The sequence below is a fragment of the Silene latifolia genome, chromosome 4 (assembly GCF_048544455.1).
Source record: "Silene latifolia isolate original U9 population chromosome 4, ASM4854445v1, whole genome shotgun sequence".
NCBI lineage: Eukaryota > Viridiplantae > Streptophyta > Magnoliopsida > Caryophyllales > Caryophyllaceae > Silene > Silene latifolia.
The window spans coordinates 36121750-36138942 of NC_133529.1; positions in this window are offsets into that span (position 1 = coordinate 36121750).

Below are 17193 nucleotides of genomic sequence, written 5' to 3' on the forward strand. Positions count from 1 at the left end.
ACGACTTCAACAGCTTAACGAGGGTGAGAAATCGAGCGCAAGGGTTAAGGAGCAGGGCCATCTGGTTAAAGAAATAACTAAACTTCTTAAACAAGAAGAGTTGTTTAAGAGGCAGTGGTCTCGTGCTATTTGGCTTTGGTAAGGGGATAAGAACACTAAATTTTTCCACAGGAAAGCGAGTGAAAGATGGCAAAATAATACAATTACTAAGTTGTTGTATGATGATGGAAATTGCCGTGTTGGTGCTGAACAGATCGAGAATGTGGTACGTGGTTATTTTGCTAATTTATTTAGGTCAGCGAGACCTATGGACTTTGAAGGCGTGGTGGTTGGTGTAGCGGCTAGGGTTACGGAGAGGATGAATGCAGTGTTACATAATGAGTATAGTGAAGACGAGGTTATGATGGTGGTGGAACAAATGCACCCGCTTAAAGCGCCGGGTCCGGACGGGATGAATGGGCTTTTCTATCAGATACATTATATTGGCATATAGTGGGCCCTTTTATTGTGAAGACCGTGTTAGGAGTACTTTGGGGTGCGTCGTTGCCAGAGGGTAGTAATAAGACCTTTATTGTGCTGATTTGTAATGCTCCGCATTTAATAATTATATAATAATAATAATATTTTATTGTATTTATACGAGTTATGTTGAGATGGAATAATATAATAATATAATATTAATAAACTACATGTACATATACCCCCTTATCCACCCATACTACCTTATCCCATTTCATTTACAATTCCCACCACACAGAATTAGAGAGAATCCTAGAGAGAAAGAAGAGAGAAAAAGAGAAGGAAAGGAAGATCGCCTTTTGTCCCTCCGCCTTGAGATCGTAAGGTAAACCGTCTTATACTAGCCTTTATATTATTTAATTTATACCGTTGATCCGCCTTGACCCCGACTCATCCTTGACCCGTCTTTGACCACCATGTGACTGCCGTTGACCACCCATTTAGGGCTTTGACCGAGTAGATCTATATTATAGCTGTGACTGTGCGACGGTCTTAAGATGAGTTTTTGACCACCAAAACGTGGCTGACCTGGGCTGGCCTTAGGGTGGTTGGGTCGTGTGTTGTGTGGGGAGTATAGTGGTGGTCTTGGTTGGTAGGTAGAGTGGTTATGGTGGTCGAAAATCAAGTCTAAAAAGGGGTGTACGGACGGTTGTGTGGTTGTTGTTGTATGTTGTTATTGTCGCCATTAGTGTTGCTGGTGGTTGTTGCCGCCGCCATTACTGCTGTTGGACTCACTGTGGTCGGGGGACACGGTGGGGGTGCCGATCGAAGAAAGAATTTCTCGAGAACAAGTCAAGTAATAAAACCTTCGAGCTGTCGGAGATTCAAGAACCAACAACCGAAGTACAGATGGAGGAAGATGTTCCTTCAACTAATGATACGGTTAACATTCCTCAGGAACCTAGGAGGTCGGGTAGAGTCTCTAATCCTCCAGACAGATACATTGGTATGGTCGAGGAGAATGACATTTTGCTCCTAGAGAGTAATGAACCCGCTACCTATAAATGTGTCATGACCTGTTCCGACTCAAAGCTATGGCTTGAAGCCATCCAATCCGAGATGGACTCCATGTATGAGAATGACGTATGGGATCTTGTTGATTTACCTAATAAGGTACGACCTCTTCAGTGCAAATGGCTTTACAAAATAAAGCATTCTGTAGACGGGCAACCAGATACCTATAAAGCACGACTAGTGGCAAAAGGTTTCACTCAAGTGCACGGATTGCATTATGATGAAATTTTTGCACCCGTAGTTATGCTGCGTTCCATTCGGATAATCTTAGCGATTGCCGCTTTTCATGACTATGAAATTTGGCAAATGGATGTGAAAACCGCCTTCTTAAACGGTTATTTAGAGGAGGAATTGTACATGGTACAACCCGAAGGTTTCATAGATCCTGAAAATCCTAAGAAAGTGTGCAAGCTTAAGCGTTCCATTTATGGACTTAAGCAAGCTTCTCGGAGTTGGAATCATCGTTTCGACCAGGTGATAAAAGAGTATGGTTTCACTCGATCGGTCGAGGAACCATGCTTATATATCAAGTCGAGTGGGAGCAAGATTGTTTTCTTGATATTGTATGTCGATGACATACTCTTGATTGGGAATGACATTCCTCTCTTATCTTCGGTTAAAGGATGGTTGAAGAACCATTTCCAGATGAAAGATCTGGGTGAGGCACAACGCATATTGGGAATCCGTATCTATCGAGATAGATCACGACGAATGTTATCACTGAGTCAGGAGTCTTATTTAGATAAGATTCTTGAAAGGTTCAGCATGACCAACTCCAAGAAGGGGAACCTTCCAATGACGTCTGGGATGCATTTGAGCAAGTCTCAGTCACCCACAACACCTGAAGGGGTCGAGCGCATGAGTCGTGTTCCTTATGCATCAGCCATAGGATCGAATCATGTATGCCATGATATGCACACGTCCAGACGTGGCATATGCATTGAGTATGATGAGTCGGTACCAACGCAATCCAGGTGAAACACACTGGATTGCTGTTAAAAACATCCTTAAGTACCTACGGAGGACTAAGGATTGGGTATTGACTTATGGAGGAGATACTAAGCTTTGTGCAATCGGTTACGCAGATGCTAGCTTCCAAATGGATCGAGATGATTCAAAATCTCAATCTGGATTCGTGTTTACTCTTAATGGTGTCTTTGTCGGTGGAAGAGTTCCAAACAGGAAGTTGTAGCAGATTCTACTATCGAACTGAGTACTATGCCGCTTCGAAGCGCCGAAGGAAGCTATATGGATGCGTCAATTCTTACAAGGACTATCCGTAGTTCCTAGTTCGAATGACCCAATCACTATCTATTGTGACAATAGAGGTGCCATCTTCCAGGCTAAGGAGCCTAAGTCTAGCAACAAGTCTAGACATGTACATCAGAAGGCTCACCTGATCCGTGATTATGTGGAGCAAGAGGAGATAGTGATTGACAAGATTGCTTCGGATGACAACATCGCGGACCCTCTCACTAAACCATTTTCATATGATAAGCATGAAGGGCACGTTATTTCCATGGGAATTAAACGTGTTCCTGAGTTGTACTAGTTGATTATGAATTCGATACATTATCTTTTTCATATGCTATTTATAACTTCATCGTTTTATTTCATATTTTGTTTTTCATGTGGATTGTACGACAACATTGAATGCCACAAAGTGAACTGAATTACATTATATTTGTTTTGGTCCGTAATCGCCTACATGAGCTGATAACTCTGGCTATTATTTTGTGAAGTTGATTGATGGTGGGTTCAACGAGCCATAAGTCAAACAGTTGGCTGATCGATCACAGATGCGAGTTATAACGATACCTCGTAGGACAAAATTGTGACAACGTAATGGAGTCCTAAATGTTTAAAAACATTCGGTGCCAGGTCGTGGATTGGACGTCCATTGTGTTCCTAAAGTCGATTCTTTTGACTATCGACCGTCTCTTGAGATTAAGGCGGTTTTTGGGTGACTTTGGTTTCTTTCTCATGGTCGACCGTAACAGGAGGCTAAGCAGATTTTTTCTAGGTCATTTCATACTGTGCTTATATTTGCAGGATTCGAGTTGAAGAAAATATCCAACCTTTATCAGGTTTAGTTATTTCTCAGGGCCACTTGAGGAGTTGTAACTGAAATGCATGGCCATGCTCAAATGATGATTCGTTTATCAGTTAAGTTACTCTCTAGTCGGGGAAACCACTCTTGATATTGATCACTTGTAAAATACGACCTTTGTGAATATGGATTTTGCAAATTGTTTTACATTGAGTGGGAGAAATTTTAGGATATGAGAATCGGTTATCGCACATACACTTGTGAGGACAAGTGGGAGTTTGTTGGAGCTTGTGTCCTCCACAGTTAGTGTGATAACATATATAAATCTCTTATAGGTTCACAAGGGTATACTTAGTATTTTATCAGTTGATTAACGATTACTTAATAACGGTTGGCTTGCTAGAAGTTTGACGTTATTATCATACTGATGGCGGTGATCAACTGGTCCCTAAAAGTCACACCTAAAGTGTAACACCCCCATATCCAGAGGAGCCTTAACTAGGCCTTCCTTAGCATATAAGGGCGTTACCATCTCGGTTACCCGAGGAAAGTAGTTATCAAACGTCAATAAAAGAACTATTAAGTACATTACAAGTGATTCAAACCAAAATACAATACAAGGTACAACTCAAAGACTACTCGCTATGATCATCATATCTCGTGAAGACTCATCCCTGCCCGGACTCCCGCTATCCACAACATCAACACCTGCTAAGACCGACTGCTCACCATAAGGGATCACGGCAGACATATAACAAACAAGTAACCAAACAAGGTCAGTACTGAGATAAGACAAGACAATGGCAACTACAATCAACAATACAAACAACACTACCAACTCCAACCGCAATCACCACAATCCAATCAACTCTGTCACTGACTGTCCACTGGACCAGCCCTGCCAGTGGGGGACCGCAGCCGTTCCCACCTAAGCCCCGCTCATCATACCGAGCGATAACCCTGTCCCATTAATGTGCACATCCCCTTCCGTGGCGGGTTCCACGAAGGGCGAAACTAGGGCGTGAGATCACTCCCGCAAGTGACCCCACTCAGCCGAGAACGCATCTCGAGAACCATCAACAACCAATCACAACCACAATCACAACACACACAATTGCTATATCAAACAACCACAATACTACCACAACGACCGACACACTAGACCATCTACAGAAACTGAGTAGGCGAACCTACCTTTAAGCAACCGCAACCAATCCATGCCGACAAACAACGTGTCCAGCAACCAAGCAAGCCTATTATCACAACACAATACTATATTACTACGAGTAACCCTAACTATGAAGAACAAAGACACGGATGATGATTATGACATACCTAATAGGGAGGAAACTCAGCAAGAGACCGCTACCCGACCCAAGAGACGCTCTCCTAAGGCATAAGGACCATCAAAAGGCTTTCATGGAGGTTTTGAGGTGAAGGGAAGGGAAAGAGGCGACTGAAGGATAGGAGGAAAGTGGCGGAAGTGATATGCGGATTTAACAAAACGCGATATAAAACCCTCGCTGGAAACTGGGCACTCGATCGAGTACCCAACATACTCGATCGAGTAACCCCCTACTCGATCGAGTAACCTAGCTACTCGATCGAGTAGCCTCTACTCTATCGAGTACCACCCTTTCAACTCAACTCCAGATGACCTCGGCACTTAACTCTAAGGCTATTCCCGCTCCCAAGGTCAGTCAACGATGGTCAAAGGGTCCCTAAAAGGGCGGGTATTACAGTCTTCCCCCCTTAAAAAGAACTTCGTCCCCGAAGTTCAACTCACCTCTCCCGCTCCCGAACATAAAACAACACTGTCTCCCCAAACTTCCCGTTCAAACCACTACCTTTTTGAAATATCGTCCCCCCCCATGTCATCATCATCATCGTCTATACTTATATCTAATGACTTTTACTGCTATCATGCAAACACTATTACCGCTAACCGTTACTCTATATACCTATGAAACATCAAACTCGCCATGCGAATCACCACCTACGATCACCCGACATACGGTATCGACATACCGTATCGACTATCAAACTATCGATCTAAAACATGTCTCATATCAATTATCATATGGTACCACCAACGCCACCATGTTACTTGGCAACGTGACTCGAGTACGATTTATCACACTATAACTATATTTTTTTTTTCCATGACCGTCTCTTGAACCATACCTCCCCTTCTCTTTAAATAACTAAAGTAATTTGTTATATCTCAGAAATTTTTGTAATTAAAGCAAAACATAATACCAACTACATTGTAAACAAGCAAAGCATACAAACAGCCTTTTTATTTCGCGACATTACTCTTCCCCTCTAAAAAGGAACTTCGTCCCCGAAGTTCACCACCCTAACTTCAACGCATATTATTTAATATTTGCATCTTAATCTTTAAAGAAAACCATATTATTTGTTGTGGACATTACTCGTTAATTATACACTTGTTAAGTTAGAAATCATACGCAAGTCACCGGAATAGCTAGTTACCGTTGACCACCCACGTTAAAATGATATGCACAAATATAGGCGAAGTGACAACTCCCATAAATAGATCGTAAAGGGGCGTATGCAATATTAACAAGAAATTGTTACCGCTTCACTAATTGTAACAAATATGCTTATAAAACTTCCATCATGACTTGTAACATATGAAATTAACGGTTCAAAGGTGTTACTACGCACTCACAACTACTTTAGACATTAAACTCGTAATTATAAAACAATTGAACATTTTCAATTTTCGAAAACTCCCTGTAACAGTGCTACTCGATCGAGTATGAAGCGATACTCGATCGAGTGCCATGCTACTCGATCGAGTGTCTTGGCTACTCGATCGAGTAGCCCGAGTTCGAGAATGCTTTCTTTCTTCCTTTCCCGCAGACTACTCGATAGAGTGTGGGGTACTGTCGAGTACTGCAGGCCAAGTACCATACTCAACCTGTTATAGACCAACATATATATAACCATGTCTGACACATAAGTTGAGTCGGGATGACGTCCCGACTCTCAATTATCCTACAAACTGTTAAAGTAGCTAATCCGGCCTTATGGCCTAACAATACAAGTTCATAAATAAAGTTTCAACTGAAACAACCGAAAATCTAACCACGCTACCGACAACAACTACTACTAACAATCATGAATGAAGATAGAAACAAGGAGTATCACTCCTCCTGCTGCTGCTGCTGCTCGAACATCATCTCATCACCGCCACCACCCGAAGTACCTGCCCCTGATGACCCGATCCCCGCATCCCCTCCCGCTCCTGCTCCTGGGCCTGCGTACCATGGAGTCAAGCCACCGTAAGGGAAGGACTGAGGTGTCCCCCACGCCGACTGATCCACCCCGTAGGAATGGAAAACCCCCGAGTAGTCCCCAACCCCACTCCACCAAACTGGATGCGGTCCCTCGGTCCCTATCCCCTGGGCGTACGCCATCTCGTGCATGTTCCGGAGCGTCAGAGTAGATGACACTCTCTCCGATGTGTAGTGGACCGCATCTCGGGGTGTCGAGATAGGGGTAGTACGGGAAAGGCCGCTGGCCGCTTGTGGTGCCTCCGGCCGTGGCCTAGCCTCCGAGGCCCTCTCCTCACTCGACGGGGTCCCCTCACCACTCGGGTCTCTCCACCCTCCGGACTCCCGCATTCTCGCCCTTCGTCGGCTCCGGCATCTCCGTGAGGATGGTGCCATCAATGAGATAGGTCTGCGGTGGCGGGGTCCGTCATCCTCCTCCTCCTCCTCGTCATCCGAGTCCACAGATCACCACCGTCGGCTCCAAGGGCTCCGTGGTCGGGAGGTGCTCGGGAGCCGGAATCTTCATCCAACTCATCCCCCACACCCTCCATGCTAGGCTACCGTCAGCCAAGGTTCTCAACCACTTCAGGTCGAGATAGTATTCACGATCCATGGTAGGCACAGGGGTAACTAGAGGCACGTATGCCGAAGAGGCCTCAAAAGAGGTTAGCTTTTCAGCTAACCGAGTGGCAATAGCACCACAGCTCAAGTATCGAGAAGGAGAAGAAGCCATCAAGGCAAGAGCAAAGACAAACTATGGAAGGAGCATTGAAGACCACTTTCTTGGTCCGCTCGGGTTCGTGTACGATATCGAAGTAAGACCTCATGGTTATTCAATTTACTCGATATCCTTTCTATCATAGAGGAGGTTTGAAAGAGAACGGAGAAAGATTCTCAAGGTGATGTCTTTGAACGTCATTAATCAAAGATATCTTGCTCGAGGTGGGAGCTTGCTTCCCGGTCAAGCAAGGCATTAGGCGGCGGGACGCCGCACTCACCTGGAATGTCGGTGATGGAGTCCTTGGGAGGCTTGGCCAACCCAAGGTGAGAGGCAAACAAATCCATGGTCAACAGAAAACCGGTATTCATCAATCTAAACTCACTAAATCGACCGACCGGGTCATAGTTAAAGGAACTCATGAATTCTAGGGTAAGGAAAGGGTAAGTGTGCTTCCTCAGCCGGTACAAACCCGTAAACCCCAAGGTCTCGAATATGTGACGGACATCCGTCTCTATCTCCAACTCCTCTAACACAGCGGTGTCAATACACTTTGTAGGTCTCATCTTGCGTTTTTGTAAAGCTACAAAACGCTCCCTTTGCTTGAAGTCAACAAACACAACTGTAGGGTATTCGGGGACCGCGGGTACCACGGGCCCGCTCCCCTCCCCTGTCTCAAGTGGGTTACCCCTCCCCCGCTTACTTTGGCGAAGCCCAAGGTTCAGTCTCGGCATCTGTTTTAGGCATAAGTCCAAACAACTTGTATAAACATTCAAGCACTTGTTTCATGTAATTTGAATTCACATACCCAGCTAAGCACACAATTTTCCAACAAATTTTGACATGTGAAGCACATAATTCATGCTATTAACCTTGAATATTAAGATAAGTACACATGTTTATCAACAGTTTCTAAAATTTTAACATACAAGTTCAAATTATTACTACTCACAAGCCACGGTGGTGAAGGAAATTATCATGACGGTTACATATGTTCGACAAATTTGAATATCCTGGCACGATTCTAAGGTTATTCCAGACACACTTCCAATCACATGTTACTAAATCAAGAGAAAGAGTAAGAAATTTTATAGCATATCATCATCACTTCCATATTATGTTCAATAACCCAACTAAATTTTTCAAACGGTCTTTACAGCTGAGACAATTTTGGCATAATCTCATCAACATTCGTTCCTACTATCATACTGAGGTTCGACTCATACTTATAATGTCAATTGCAACATAAATTTTCAATTATAAATCACGAATTTCCATTTGGGGCACTTTTAAGACGGAGTTTTAAGGCGAATTTTTAAGGGTAAAATCATCAAAATCTATCCTCCAACATAATATAAACAATGCTTAAGGCTCAATTCTACCATCTAACCATTGCAAAACAACCAAAAATCAACTTCAATTTTGGTAACCCTAGAAATTTCGATTCCAACTATGTATGTTTCTAATCTAATCTACAGCAATTAGTCACCAACAAGCACGAATAGGAGGCATGTGAATCATGTTTCAACCATCAAAACAACAACTTACTCATGTGAATCGAAATTTTCAGATTATTTCACTATTTTAACACATTCAAAGTAACAAATCACATAAATTAAGAAGAATAACATACCTTGATTGATTAGTAAAGTAAAGAAACGAATTAAACAAGAAAATCAACCCCAAGAATCACTACTAACCCAAGAGAAAGAGAGGATTTGAGAGGGAGAAAAAGGAATTTGAGAGTGATTTAGGATGGGTGTGTCGAAATATAGAGGAATAAGAAGAAGAAATAGAAAGATGGAGGGTTTTAAGAAAACCCGTAGGAATTACTGCACAGTAACCTACTCGATCGAGTGCCTGGGGTACTCGATCGAGTACCACCCTACTCGATCGAGTAGGGGCTAAATCGTCGAGTATCTGCAGGAAATTTTCCAAATCCCGACGTTATCGCCTCCTAACTAGATCGAGTGAGGTCTACTCGGTCAAGTAAGCACTCGCACTCGGTCAAATATAGTTAAGTACTCGATCGTAAGTACGAAGTAACTTGAAGATTCTGCAAAAAAACAACACCGCGTGTCGATTCCAACTAAGTTCGAATTCGGCACTCATTATCAAGTTCATTCACGCATTACTATTATTGACAAAGCCTACCATATTGTCAAACAAATGAAGTTTATTCCACTTACGCTACACCCGTTTCCCTACTCGGTTTACCTGCTACCGAATCTCCCGTAAACATAATCACGTCATCGCATTACATTTAAGCCTACTTTATATATTACTACTAAATTGAAACTTTTAACTTACCATTCGTTCATTCTTTCATTTGTCATGTAATTGCATAATTTTCATAATAAATGAATCTATCTCTTCTCGCATAAATGCATACTTTTAAACAACTCATTCGATCATGTCCTACATTCTATCATAAGCAATTCACCTTGCATGAATCAAATATTACGCAGCGGAAAAATTTCGACCATCCTATAAGGTAATAACGCATTACCATACGCTATATCTCGAATTATAACTCACTATACTATAATTACCATCATAGCAGCTACATAAGTTTTCGTCACATATCTCATGACCATCATATAAGCTCACTACTCATCCAACGAGCTTCAATAATCTTATCAATAATCACCATACTCGGCCCAAACATTACTATCCCCCTTCTATTAGTTCTAACAAAACTTAACCAGAGGTAGCTCCGGCACAATTAACACACATAGCACACACAGACACACGGACTCCACATTCCCATCCCATGTGACTGGCTTAAGTGTCATGGGGCCAAGATTTTGAAATGAGGGCGCCTACTCACCCAAAATCTAGCATCAGCTGGGGCTCCCATTACACATACACCAGGTTCATTTTATTAGACTCCCTACGTTCATTATGTTCATTTGTTACAGGTTCCAAAATCGTCGCTCTGATACCACTTTGTAACACCCCCATATCCAGAGGAGCCTTAACTAGGCCTTCCTTAGCATATAAGGGCCTTACCATCTCGGTTACCCGAGGAAAGTAGTTATCAAACGTCAATAAAAGAACTATTAAGTACATTACAAGTGATTCAAACCAAAATACAATACAAGGTACAACTCAAAGACTACTCGCTATGATCATCATATCTCGTGAAGACTCATCCCTGCCCGGACTCCCGCTATCCAATACATCAACACCTGCTAAGACCGACTGCTCACCATAAGGGATCACGGAAGACATATAACAAACAAGTAACCAAACAAGGTCAGTACTGAGATAAGACAAGACAATGGCAACTACAATCAACAATACAAACAACACTACCAACTCCAACCGCAATCACCACAATCCAATCAACTCACATCCATCGATCGTCCACTTTGGACCAGCCCGCCGATGGGGGACCGCAGCCGTTCCCACCTAAGCCCCGCTCATCATACCGAGCGATAACCCTGTCCCATTAATGTGCACATCCCCTTCCGTGGCGGGTTCCACGAAGGGCGAAACTAGGGCGTGAGATCACTCCCGCAAGTGACCCCACTCAACCGAGAACGCATCTCGAGAACCATCAACAACCAATCACAACCACAATCACAACACACACAATTGCTATATCAAACAACCACAATACTACCACAACGACCGACACACTAGACCATCTACAGAAACTGAGTAGGCGAACCTACCTTTAAGCAACCGCAACCAATCCATGCCGACAAACAACGTGTCCAGCAACCAAGCAAGCCTATTATCACAACACAATACTATATTACTACGAGTAACCCTAACTATGAAGAACAAAGACACGGATGATGATTATGACATACCTAATAGGGAGGAAACTCAGCAAGAGACCGCTACCCGACCCAAGAGACGCTCTCCTAAGGCATAAGGACCATCAAAAGGCTTTCATGGAGGTTTTGAGGTGAAGGGAAGGGAAAGAGGCGACTGAAGGATAGGAGGAAAGTGGCGGAAGTGATATGCGGATTTAACAAAACGCGATATAAAACCCTCGCTGGAAACTGGGCACTCGATCGAGTACCCAACATACTCGATCGAGTAACCCCCTACTCGATCGAGTAACCTAGCTACTCGATCGAGTAGCCTCTACTCTATCGAGTACCACCCTTTCAACTCAACTCCAGATGACCTCGGCACTTAACTCTAAGGCTATTCCCGCTCCCAAGGTCAGTCAACGATGGTCAAAGGGTCCCTAAAAGGGCGGGTATTACATAAAGGACGTGTTTGAGAGATGTGATTATATGAAAATATAATCACATTGATGCCTTATATGACTAAAAGGTTAGTCCATGTATTTGACTAAACAGTTAGTCAATGTGATGATGAGATGATTATTTAATACAATTAAATAATATTAGCTGAGATGAATTAACTGTTAATTCGTAAATTGAATATAAACTGTTATATTTAATTAATGTATATAATGTTAGCTTAAACGAATTAAGATGTTAATTCGTAATTAAACGTAAACGGTTATATTTAATAAGCAAATTATAAATATGCGATATTTATAGTTAATGTATATATTATACGATATTGTCATAATAAATGATGACGGACCGGTATTAAGTGTGTGGACTTATTAATACAGGACGACATTAATGACAATTGATAATTAATATACATTTATACATTTTGAAAACCAACCTAAAATAAGAAGATATTTTTCTCCTTATTTTTGGTGGAATTTCGGTCAAACAAAGAAAAAAAGGGGAAGAAAAATATCTTCCCTCTATCTCTCCTTTTTCGGTTATAATAGGTGAGTAGGGAGATCATTTTTCTAACCTAATTTTTCCTAACAACTCACATCACAAAAACCCTAAATAATTATTTAGAAATTAGGGTTCCTCTTCTAGCAAAAAGGGGGCATTTTCTCGGAGCATCTTGGGTGCAACAATTAGGAGAATATCGATTTCGATACTGTTCTTAGGCCAAATTTGCTAGGACTAAAGGTTAATTCTAAATCTCTACTCTTTTTGTTTATGTAAATTCGTTTATGACTAGTTTTTCATAATTATAATTTCGTTATAATCCGAATATTAGAGGAAGTATACCGATATTTCCCACAGGCTGTTGAAGTGTTTTGCAAGATAAACGGGAAATGTCCCGTTGTAAAAACTTTGTAATTTGATTTTTCTGGTAGACATTTTATTTGCTTTTTAGACAATAGCGTAGTTAGTTTTTAGCGTAAAACCGAATATAGACTGCATTTTGTGGATTTGGTATTTGCGGGAAGCATTTTTCTGTGTTTTTTTGCAGGTTTGGGGAAGATATGCTCCATTGGGATGCGTGCCAAAAGAAAAGGTCACGATCGAGTACTTTTTGTACTCGATCGAGCAGAATGCCCAGGTAAAGCCTTCGATCGAGTAAACAAGATGATACGAGTTTTACTTATACTCCTCTCGCAAGTGAACGATTGCTCGTTGTAATATCCAAAAGGGTCGAACCCAAAGGACGGAAATTGTGGCACTAGGATTACTTGTTTAGAGGCTAGTTTGGTTCGGTCTAAAAGGGAGGTGGTTTAAGTTCTAAACTAATGATTAAAGCATAAACTAAAGCAGGTAGGAATGTAGCAATGATTAAGATGATCTAAAATGATGATAGGAAAGACTAGGATGGTCGGGTTCACCCAAGTAGCATGGAGAAGGGAAATAGGCATGGACTGATAGTTATCTAGGTTGTTACAACATGTAGATTCTAATCTCTCGATGTAAATCCCACACTTGAGCCAAGATTAACCAACTTACTCATTCAATTAATCTAACTCAAAACTTGTTTTCAAATCCTAATTACTACTCAAGTTACTCACTCAAATAGTGGATAGATTGTTAGAAGAATTACTCAAATTACTCATTTGGACAATTCTACAAACATCTTGTGTGCATAACAAATAGTAAATGTAAACAACTCAAGAATTACCATTAATCCATGCCAAAAGTCTCTCCTTAATACTACAAGGGATTCCCCTACATCCTAGTAAGGCACTACTCACACATGCTTATGATGACATAAACAAAAGGTGAAGAATTTAGCATGAAACAAGCAAAGGGAAACATGTTTGCAAATTCTATTAACTAAACAATTCAATATGTAAACAAATGAAAGATGAGCAACAATAGAGAAGAGATTATACCAATAATGAAGACAAAGTTGCAACCTTTGATTAAATAGAAGAATAATCTTCACCAATCTCCAATTAACAACCCAATACTAAATGTAAACTATTGAACAATACTAATTCTAAGCTAATATAAGAAGTGATTAATGATTGATTAAGAAAAGATTAAAGTTTTGATTAAGGGTTTGCATAAGGTTAATGAAATAATTTCAGATCTAGGGTATGTGTTTACAATTGATTAGGGAAGGGGTATTTATACTATCCCATTGGATTAAACATAAGGAGGAAATAAAGCCCATCTCGCGGGTTTTGGTCTCTGTGCCAGTCAACCGGCTGCCGGCCTGCCTGCCGGCAGCGAGATATTCTTCAAAATGTGTTGGAATTGGTTTGGGTGTGTTCCCTGCCGGTGGACCGGCTGCCGGCCTGCCGGCAGAGAACACCTCTTGCTGAGTTTCAACTTCAATTCTTCACCTTGATGATGCGTGTGCCGGCGGACCGGCTGCGAAAACTTGTTCCTTTTTTTCTTCAAATCTCTCCTTAATTTGTCTAAGGCATGGGACGGGGTTCCCTGCCAGTGGGCCGGCTGCCAGCCTGCCGGTAGGGAACTCTTCTTTAGAATTGTCCTTAATTCCTCACCAGGTCGTGTTCCCTGCCGGTGGACCGGCTGCCGGCCTGCCGGCAAAGATCACTGCTTCAACATCTCAGCCTTCTTTTTCTCATGCTTAATCATCGAACCGCCTCACTTGCCTCACTTTCTCTATAACCGCCTCATGTCCTGCAAGAGGGGCACAAAATCATAGACGCGGGTATTAGGCACAAAATGCAAGGTAAGGCGCACAAAACCGACTCGAAAGGAGTCGGAATACATGAAAGAAGAAGGGAAATTTGGTGTAAATAAATCATATATCAAACCTCCCCACACCAAACCTTACTCATCCTCGAGTAAGTCCAAAATCAATATGCAAGACACTACTATTGTAAGTATCGAGAGCGCGTGCACAATACAAGCATCACTCAATTATTCTAGTATAATATCCGAATGAGTATTACCGTACTCAACGCCCTTTCAACTCACATAATTTCACCCATGAGGGAATGGTGAAATTTGCAAGGCAAGTAAGGTCTTGCATAAAACTTAGACACATCCAACATAAAGGCGCAAATAGACAAGTAAGGATGCATCAACAAAAAGTCAAACCGCTTTCCTCATCTAAACGGCTGTTTTTCTTCTCAAAAACATGGTCTTGGTCGGGAAATACCGTCTCAGAGTCTCAATGGAGGTGCCAACTCCCTAGGCATGCCAGGCAACCCTAATGTGTCCAATAAAGCTCAAGAAACGGATTATAGAGCGGGAAAGGGGAAAGAGGGACTAGACCTCCGAGAATTACAAAACCGACACAAGATTCGACCGAAAGACCCATGATTAAGGGGACCTAAGTCAACGACACCCTCACGGTTTTCACTCGTCTCTCGTTTGAATTCCGGGTGATTTTGTACAAAAAGTAACCAAAACACTCTCCTACTGCGACTCGTGAGAACGTGTCCGCAATCTAATGTGTAAGACCGTCCTATGTCCAAATGAAATTCAAAAAAAATGTAACAATGCACAAATCATGAAATAAGGGTTGTAACGGGGCTAGGGAGTAGGACAAAATGGGATTGGTGCACGCACCGTTTGGACATGTGGAGTTCAAATCAAGAATGGTCAACACATCACATCCCACTTCTTATTGCAACATATGAGACACGTCTATGCCCTAACATAGAATTGATTACCAACACTATGCAAAAATTGCATAAACCCAACTCAAATTGGAAAAACTTGAAAATACTCCTCTTATTTCAACAAATGAGCAACGTCTACACCCTAACAAGAGTTCGGTTTCCCAAAATCATGCAAAAATTGTGTAAACCCGACTCACTTTGGAAAAACATCAAATCGCCCCTTTATTTTAGCAACGACTTTTTTTACCCCTTTAAATGATAAGGAGGGGTGTTGCTTGCCTTTTTCTTTTCCTAACACACATATATACAATCACAGCTAGCTCTTTTTTGGATTTTTCAAAACTTTTTCACTTTTCTATTTCGTTTTTCATTCCAACATCAAAACCTCTTATTTATATACAATGCCAAATAGATGCCAAATTTCGATCCAAGGGGATATGTACACTATCCCCCACTATGACCCAGTCACCTCCTAAAACACTACTACAAAACCGACCAATTTTCGATCAAGGAAAGGTGTTTATGGAATGTAGTTAATTTAGTGGGTTTGCCAAATGGAAAGGTTAAAGCTCAAAGGGGGTGAATCAAAAAGGGAGATAATGGAAGGGACAAAACAAGGCTATTTGGCTATGTGAGGTTCATATGCATGTGAAAACAATTTTATTTCATAACTTGTGCACAAAAATGAAATGCAAATCATGGTCCAAGGACGGAATGACACACTTATGCATCTAGACATAACACGTCCCGCGAGGAGACCTACTCACAATCCTAATTGGGGTTAGGTATGAATGTACCAATCCTAGGAGGCTCTAATCCTCACATAAGAGTAGCCAGGTCGAGACTTAGGTCTAGCCTACGGTCAATGGTCTCACAGGGCGGTTAGACTCGTTAGTCGGGTCCCAAATTTCCCACGGCTAACCTATGGACACGGGTCCGAGCCACGGGGAGGGACGAGGCACAATTGGGACTTGACTCATCCTTGGGGGTATAGACTTCCCAACCTTGACCACATTTGTGCAAATTTATATACAAACCGATGCAAATGATTCTAACCTAAGACAAACGCATATGTACATGTTATAATGCATGTGGAAATTGAAATGAACATAAATTAAACATGCAACGAGTTGACTAAACCTAGCAGCATATCAACACCAACACCAGAAACCAAAGTTCCCAGAAGGAACATCCAAGGCACAAAAATCCCATCCCCCTTCAAATATAGAAAATAGATAAAGAAAGAATGGTAAAGGAGTAAGAGATTAGAATGAGTTTACCAAGCGGGTCTTCTAGCTCCTTTTTGCCTCAAATGGTCAATGTCTATGCCGAAGGTTAGCCAACAAACAAGTATATATATACAATGCAATGTTTTTGTAATTTTTTTTGAAAGTTTTTCTATTTTTAATTTGAAATTTTCTCAAATTTATGATTTATTTACAAATGGACATTATCAACAAATATATACAAAGTAGATATTTCCCTCCCCACACTTAAGACTTACATCATCCTCGATGGAATGAAATGTAGGGAGGAAATAGGAAAAGTAAAAGACATATTTTTGGATTTTGCTTGATTTTTTTTTGAAATAAAAACATGTTTTTGTGATTTTGAAAATTTTGTGGAATTAAAAAAAAAAAACTTGTTTTTTTTTGGGCCTCCTCCCCACACTTTCTATATACAACCTCCGGTGAAGGAGGAAGTATGGGTGGGAGGCGAATTGGAAAGCAAA